Raw genomic sequence first — 6,407 nt, 5'->3', positions numbered from 1 at the left:
CAACAACAACAATACTTAGGTTTCACTTTTTGTTAGGACAAATGAGAGGACTGGGAGAATTAACACTCTCGTACTCAAATAGGCTTTGTCTATTTAAAATAAACTCTGAGAAAGCATCATTCTATAGCTAAAAGCTAAAGATGAAATGAATTAAACTTTTTCAGTTTGAAGTTGATCACATGTGCAATCAAGATGTATTGGTAATTAGTGGTGAATGGTTTCTCTTATGTACTCATCATAATCAGACGGTAAACTAAGGTCCAGAAAGATTAAATGACTTCCCCAAAGTCCCAGAGTTAATAAGACGTTGTTGTCAGGTACTGTCCAGTTGGTTCTGTCTCATAGAAACACTCTGCCCAACAAAACAAAACACTGACTGGTTCTTTGCCATACTCACAACTGTTGTTGTTTAAGCCCATTGTTGTTGCCACTGTGTCAAATACTGGTAGAGCCAGTATTTTATGCAGATTGTTTACACTCTAGGGCATAATAGCTTCTCCAGTTGGGTTCTTGGAAATATGGAAATTAAGTACAGGTTATGAAGCTAGATGAACCACCATCTCAAAGCAGAAGAATATTCCAGGCACAAATAAGTACATACACAAAGGTTCAGAGGTGTGACATGTATGTTCGGTGCACAGCAAATTTGTGTGCAAGATGAATCTTCAATCTTCATTGGAAGAGCTTCTAATACTGAGTGTTCACTAATTAAAAGTAATTACAGGTAGTTGTTATGAAAGACCCACTCAGAAGATTCTGACTTTTGTATGAGCTGGAACAAAAGATTTATTTTTATCCTCTGGGAGTTTTCAATCAGAAGAGAAGAAATAACTATTTCAATCTGGCCAACATGAATGAAGACAAATGTATGAATGTCTAGGTCGGTTTTAGCACTATAGCAAAATGTGGCATTTCCAGAAATAGCTTGGTTGGAGTAAAAAGGACACAAACTAAATTTTTTTTCTCCATTTTCTATGGCATGTGGATGAAGTTCCGCACTGGATCTGAAAACAAAGTCCAACTTTTCAAATTCTGTTCTTGGGAGACTAGACTGAGAAACAGGTGAAAAAAAGCAGATTATTTCTTATTCTTTGTAACAGGTAGAAAGAAAGATTATTTGATCCCATATGGAAAGTGGTAGTCATTTTTCAAAATCAATTTTTAAAGACACTCTTGTCAGATGTTTACCATCCAGGTGTCTAATTTCTCAAGGTAAGAAAAGGGTTCACAAGGATTCTTATCTCAAACTGATAAACAGATGCAAACAGAGCCAGGCCTATCTGGGCTTCCACAAGGCCTGTTTGACTAATTGCCTTGATAGATCGCTCTCATGATGCCTGATGTTGTTATTGCACCCAGCATTGCTGAGAGAGCACATGTTTAACCCCTGACCTTCCAGCTGCTTAGACCACGCTGCTCTGGAACTAACTGTTCTCTATCATCACTTCCTCCCCATGGCAGCCGGGGAAAGAGATCTGTTCCTAAGCAAATAGCAAAGGCTCTGACCCCGTCATGAGTCACCAGTCTGTCTACCCACTTCCAAGATTCCCCCTTTATGTATTTATTCAGCTTGTCAGAGTTCCTGGCAAAAAAAAAAAGGTGGGGGTTGTAGTGATTTTTTCTTTCTTTCTTTCTTTCTTTCTTTTTTTTTTTTTTTACTAAAATGGGATTCGCTTTAACTTTGGAAAGAGTAAATTCATAGATAAAAAATCATCTTAAATGGTGTCTATAGGCTTCATATAAACCAACCTTTCCCATTCTTCCTCCATTTAAGGTAACTTTTTTCTTTACTGAAAATGATAAAATAACAAAAACCACTGAACGAGCAAAATAATATTTCAGGGCCATTTGTTATAATTTTAGGAAATACCTAATATCTCGGTGCCTTAGGATACTCATTTATAATTACTATGTATAAGAGCTCTGGTAGCGTAGTAGTTATGAATCGGGCTGCTACTCTCACGGTCAGTAGTTAGAAACTACCAGTTGTTCCACAAGAGAAGGATGAGGCTTTCTGCTCCCATAAAGATTTACAGCTTCAGAAACCCTGTACAGGGTCACTATGAGTCAGAACCGACTCCACGGCACATAACAACAACAACAAATGTATAAGAGACTCATAGTGACTCAATAGGACAGGGAAGATCCCATAGGATCCCAAAGCCTGTAAATCTTTACAGGAATAGTCTTCTACAACCATCCCCTAAACAGTGCCTGGTGGGTCTGAACCATCAGCAGGTCAAATCCTATTGCTAATAGCAGAAATAAAAAGCAAGTGTAGTTTATCTAAGCTAACTCATCTTTATCTTATTGTATGTTTCACACATCTTATTCAAAGGACTTATATTGATTGAGTTTTAACAGATCCTATCAACACATGGTAATTAAGCTGCTGACAGTGTTGGCTGTCCAAAATTTTCACATACACATTACAGAAACAATTAATGAGAATAACACAATGGTAAACAATGGTTCCTATGGCCGTTTGTGTTAATTAATGAGAAGCTGTTCTCTTTCGTGAGAGGCAGACAATATTGGGAAACCCAAAAAAGTATCATTATAGTGTATATTTGCACTTCTGTTTATCATTTGTTTTGATTGTTTTTAACTAAACTAGATGTGAAATGTTATCAGCTATGTTGTGTTGTTAGGTACCATCCAGCCAGCTCTAACTCATAGCAACCCTGTATACAACAGAACTAAACACTGCTCAGCCCTGTACCGTCCCCACAGTTGTTACTGAGTTTGAACCCATCGCTGCAGGCACTGTGTCAGTCCATCTCACTGAGGGTCTTTCATGTTTTTTGCTGGCTCTCTATTTTACCAAACACGATGTCTTTCTTGAAGGACAGGCCCCTCCTGATAACATGTCCAAAGTACATGAGAAGGCTCACCATCCTCACTAAGGAGTATTCTGGTTGTACTTATTTCACAATAGATTTGCTCATTCGCCTGGCAGTCCAATTGTATATTTAATATTCTTTGCCCAACATCATAATTCAAAAGTCTCAGTGTTTGTTCTGTCGTCCTACTTTGTCCAGCTTTTGCATGCATCTGAGGTGATTGAAAACACCCTGGCTTGTGACAAGCACAGTTTAGTCCTCAAAGTGATATTTCTACTTTTTAATGCTTTAAGAAGTCTTTTGCAGCAGATTTTCCCAGTATAATACATTGATTTGTCTCTTGACTGTTGTTTCTATGGATGTTCATTGGATATCAAAGTAAAATGAAATTCTTGGCAACTTCAAACTTCTCTCCATTTATCATGATGTTCCTTATTGGTCCAGCTGTGAACATTTTTGCTTTCCTTATGTTGGGGTGTAATCCATACTGAAGGAGGTATGGTTTTTCTCTCTCTCTCTCTTTTTACTTTTATTGTCAATTTAGTGGAAGTTTAAAGAGAAGATGATCAGTTTTACACTCAACAAATCATAGACTATGCTTCATAACAATCCCATCCAGGTACCAAGTTAACAGTCTTTACCTTTATTCATTTCATTGCTTTTTTCCTGTCTTCCTTTACTTTCATCTGCTAACCTTCCTCATATTGTCTATTGCTTGCCCTATCACCCATGCCAACATGTTTCTACTCTCTAGACTGTGAATAAATTCCCTACACCGTCCACCTCCCCACCCACCCCCACCCCCCGTAACCATCATAGATTGTTTCTTTCATCAAGCAAACCTTTTCTTAACTTTTTACAAGAGTAGTCTCATGTAATATTTTCCCTTTTGTGATTGGATAATTTCACTCATTGTACTATCTACCAGGTTAATTGATGTTATAAGATATTTCACAGATTCAGATTCATTGTTATTCTTCACAGTTGCATATTATTCCATTATGTGTATGTATCAAATTTAACCATTCTTCTGTTGATGGAATTTAGGCTGTCTCCATTTTTTTGATGTTTTTCTAGACACCATATTGAAGGATTCTTTTCTCTTCCATTTCTGCTCTCAGTGTCTCTTGACTGGTACTTCTAATATATTTGCTTTCAGAATAATTATCAGTAGGTATCAATTGATTGCTATTATATTGTTGTGTGTTTTTGTTTGTTTTGGGGGTTTTGTTTGTTTGTTTGTTTTATAGCACTGCCAGTTTCTTTGTTCCACATAATTTTCTGTACTGCGTTCATTTTGGTTTTGTTTGTTTGTTTGTTTAGTTTAATAAAGTTTTATTTTTCAAAATGTACATCTTCACCAGCAGCTGGGACATCCTCTCCCTTTGTGTTTCTGGTGTAAATTACTTGAGCTCTGTGTTTTGAAACCAGCTTGATAAGTCCTTTACTAAGCAACTTCTGAAGGGCTGTCCTGGCCAGGAAACTGCGAATCTTCAGTCTCTCAGAGACAACAGGTGGTGTTATAAGCTTATAGTTGGGAACTTCTTACAGAGCTTGTCATACGTGACTTTGTCAAACAAGACCAGGTTATTGAGCTTGTGCCGGACTTTCCCATTGGACCACTTCTTCTTTTTGGCCTTTCCCCCAGATTTATTCACTGGGTCTTTGTCTTTTTTGGCCGACTTTCCAGCATCTTTCTTCTTCTTGTCATCGTTGGGTGGCATCACGAAGGTTGGAGAGCAGCTACAACTGCAGCCTAGCTAAGATGTCAGACAAAAAAAAAGTGAGTTCATTTTTTTGTGAGTATTTCCATTTCATTTTGATTTCTGTTGTATTAATGTTTACTAACTCTTTCTGACTATCTTCTTATTTTTATGTGAAGAGATGTATTAATTTTCTTTGAGATTACAATGTAATTTATTTGTCCCCTATTTTAAACAGTCTGTTTTTTCTTGAAATCTACTTGACTTCCTTGTATTTTGGAAGTCCTATATCTATGCTATTCCCACTTTTTGCTTTGTAATTCACTTCATTATAAATTGAGATCTCTGGTTCCCTATTTTCAATCTTGTTGGAATGTTTTACTTTATATACTTCAACTTCTGGATTGAGTTATGGGTGGTGTTGTCATGGATGAGAATTTCTGGTTGTTGTCTGCTGTTGTTGATTCATAGTCCAAAGAATACCCTTTAGTCTTTTTTTTGTAAAGTTGGTCTGGTTATTACAAATTTCATTAATTTCTGTTGATATAAGAATGTTCTTATTTCACCATCATATTTGAGGGACATCTTTGCTGGGTATATGATTCTTGGTTGGCAATTTTTTCCTTTCAGAGTTTTGTATGTGTCATCCCATTCCTACTTGACTTCATGGTTTCTACTGAGAAATCAGAGCTTAGTATTATTGGTTCTCCTTTGCAGGTAACTTTTCTTTTTTTTCCAAGATGCTCTTAGGATTCTTTCCATGTCTTTGGTTTTGGAAAGTTGGATTATGACATATCTTAGTTTTCTTTGGGGACTTATTCTTTTTGGGGTTCATTCAGCTTCTTAAATGTTTATATTCTCTTATTTCATGATGTTAGGGAAGCATTCTTCCAACAATTCTGTGCTTTTCATTTTCTCTTTTTATCCTGGAGTTCTGATCACCTCTTCATGGTGTCCCACATAACTCTTATGCTTTCTTCAGAATTTTCATTATTTTTTTTTGATTGCTCTTTTAGCATACTAGAATTGAGAGATTTTTCTTCAAGCTCATTAATTCAGGCTTCCATTGTTTCAAATGTACCTCTTTGCCCTTTCCGTGCAGAGTCCATTTCTGAAATCTTAGTATAAATTTCTTGTCGCAGATTTTACATTGTTTCATAATTTGCATTTATTTTGTCTGTATGTACTTGTAGTGTTTTCCTGAATTCTTCTAAATGTTTTTCTGAGTTTGCCTTTTTATCCTTGATATTGCTGTCAATTCTTTAAAGGTACCTAAAAATCATTCCTTTCAAGTTAGTTCCATTACCTTTTCTTCCTCAGAAATTCTTTTTGTCTTTGCAACTCTGTCATGTGTTTGAGCCATTCTCTCTTGCTTCTTGGTGTTTACTAAAATTGTATGTTTTCTCTGGAGCATTATAGGGTACAGCATTGTCTGTGCCCACAAGGAAGACTACTTCATACCACTATTGTTCAAATGTATACATCAACCACCAAAACCAGTGATGATGACATTGAAGAATTCTACCAACTTCCTCAGTCTGAAATTGATCAAAAATGCAATCAAGATGTACAGATAATTACTCTACTAATTGGAATGCAAAGGTTGAAAACAAAACGGAATGATCAGTAGTTGGATGATATGGCCTTGGTGATAAAAATGATGCTGGAGATGGCACAATGGAATTTTGCAAGACAAAAAACTACTTCATTGCATATACCTTTTTCAGACAACATAAAAGACAACTATACACATGGCCCTCATGAGAAGGAATACACAGAAATCAAATTGACTACATCTGTGGAAAGAGATGGTGGGAAAAACTCCATATTGTCAGCCAAAGCAAAGTCAGGGAAGGCTGTG

Source organism: Chrysochloris asiatica, unplaced genomic scaffold (genome assembly GCF_000296735.1).
Source record: "Chrysochloris asiatica unplaced genomic scaffold, ChrAsi1.0 scaffold00070, whole genome shotgun sequence".
Lineage (NCBI taxonomy): Eukaryota > Metazoa > Chordata > Mammalia > Afrosoricida > Chrysochloridae > Chrysochloris > Chrysochloris asiatica.
Note: the sequence above shows the minus strand (reverse complement) of the source record.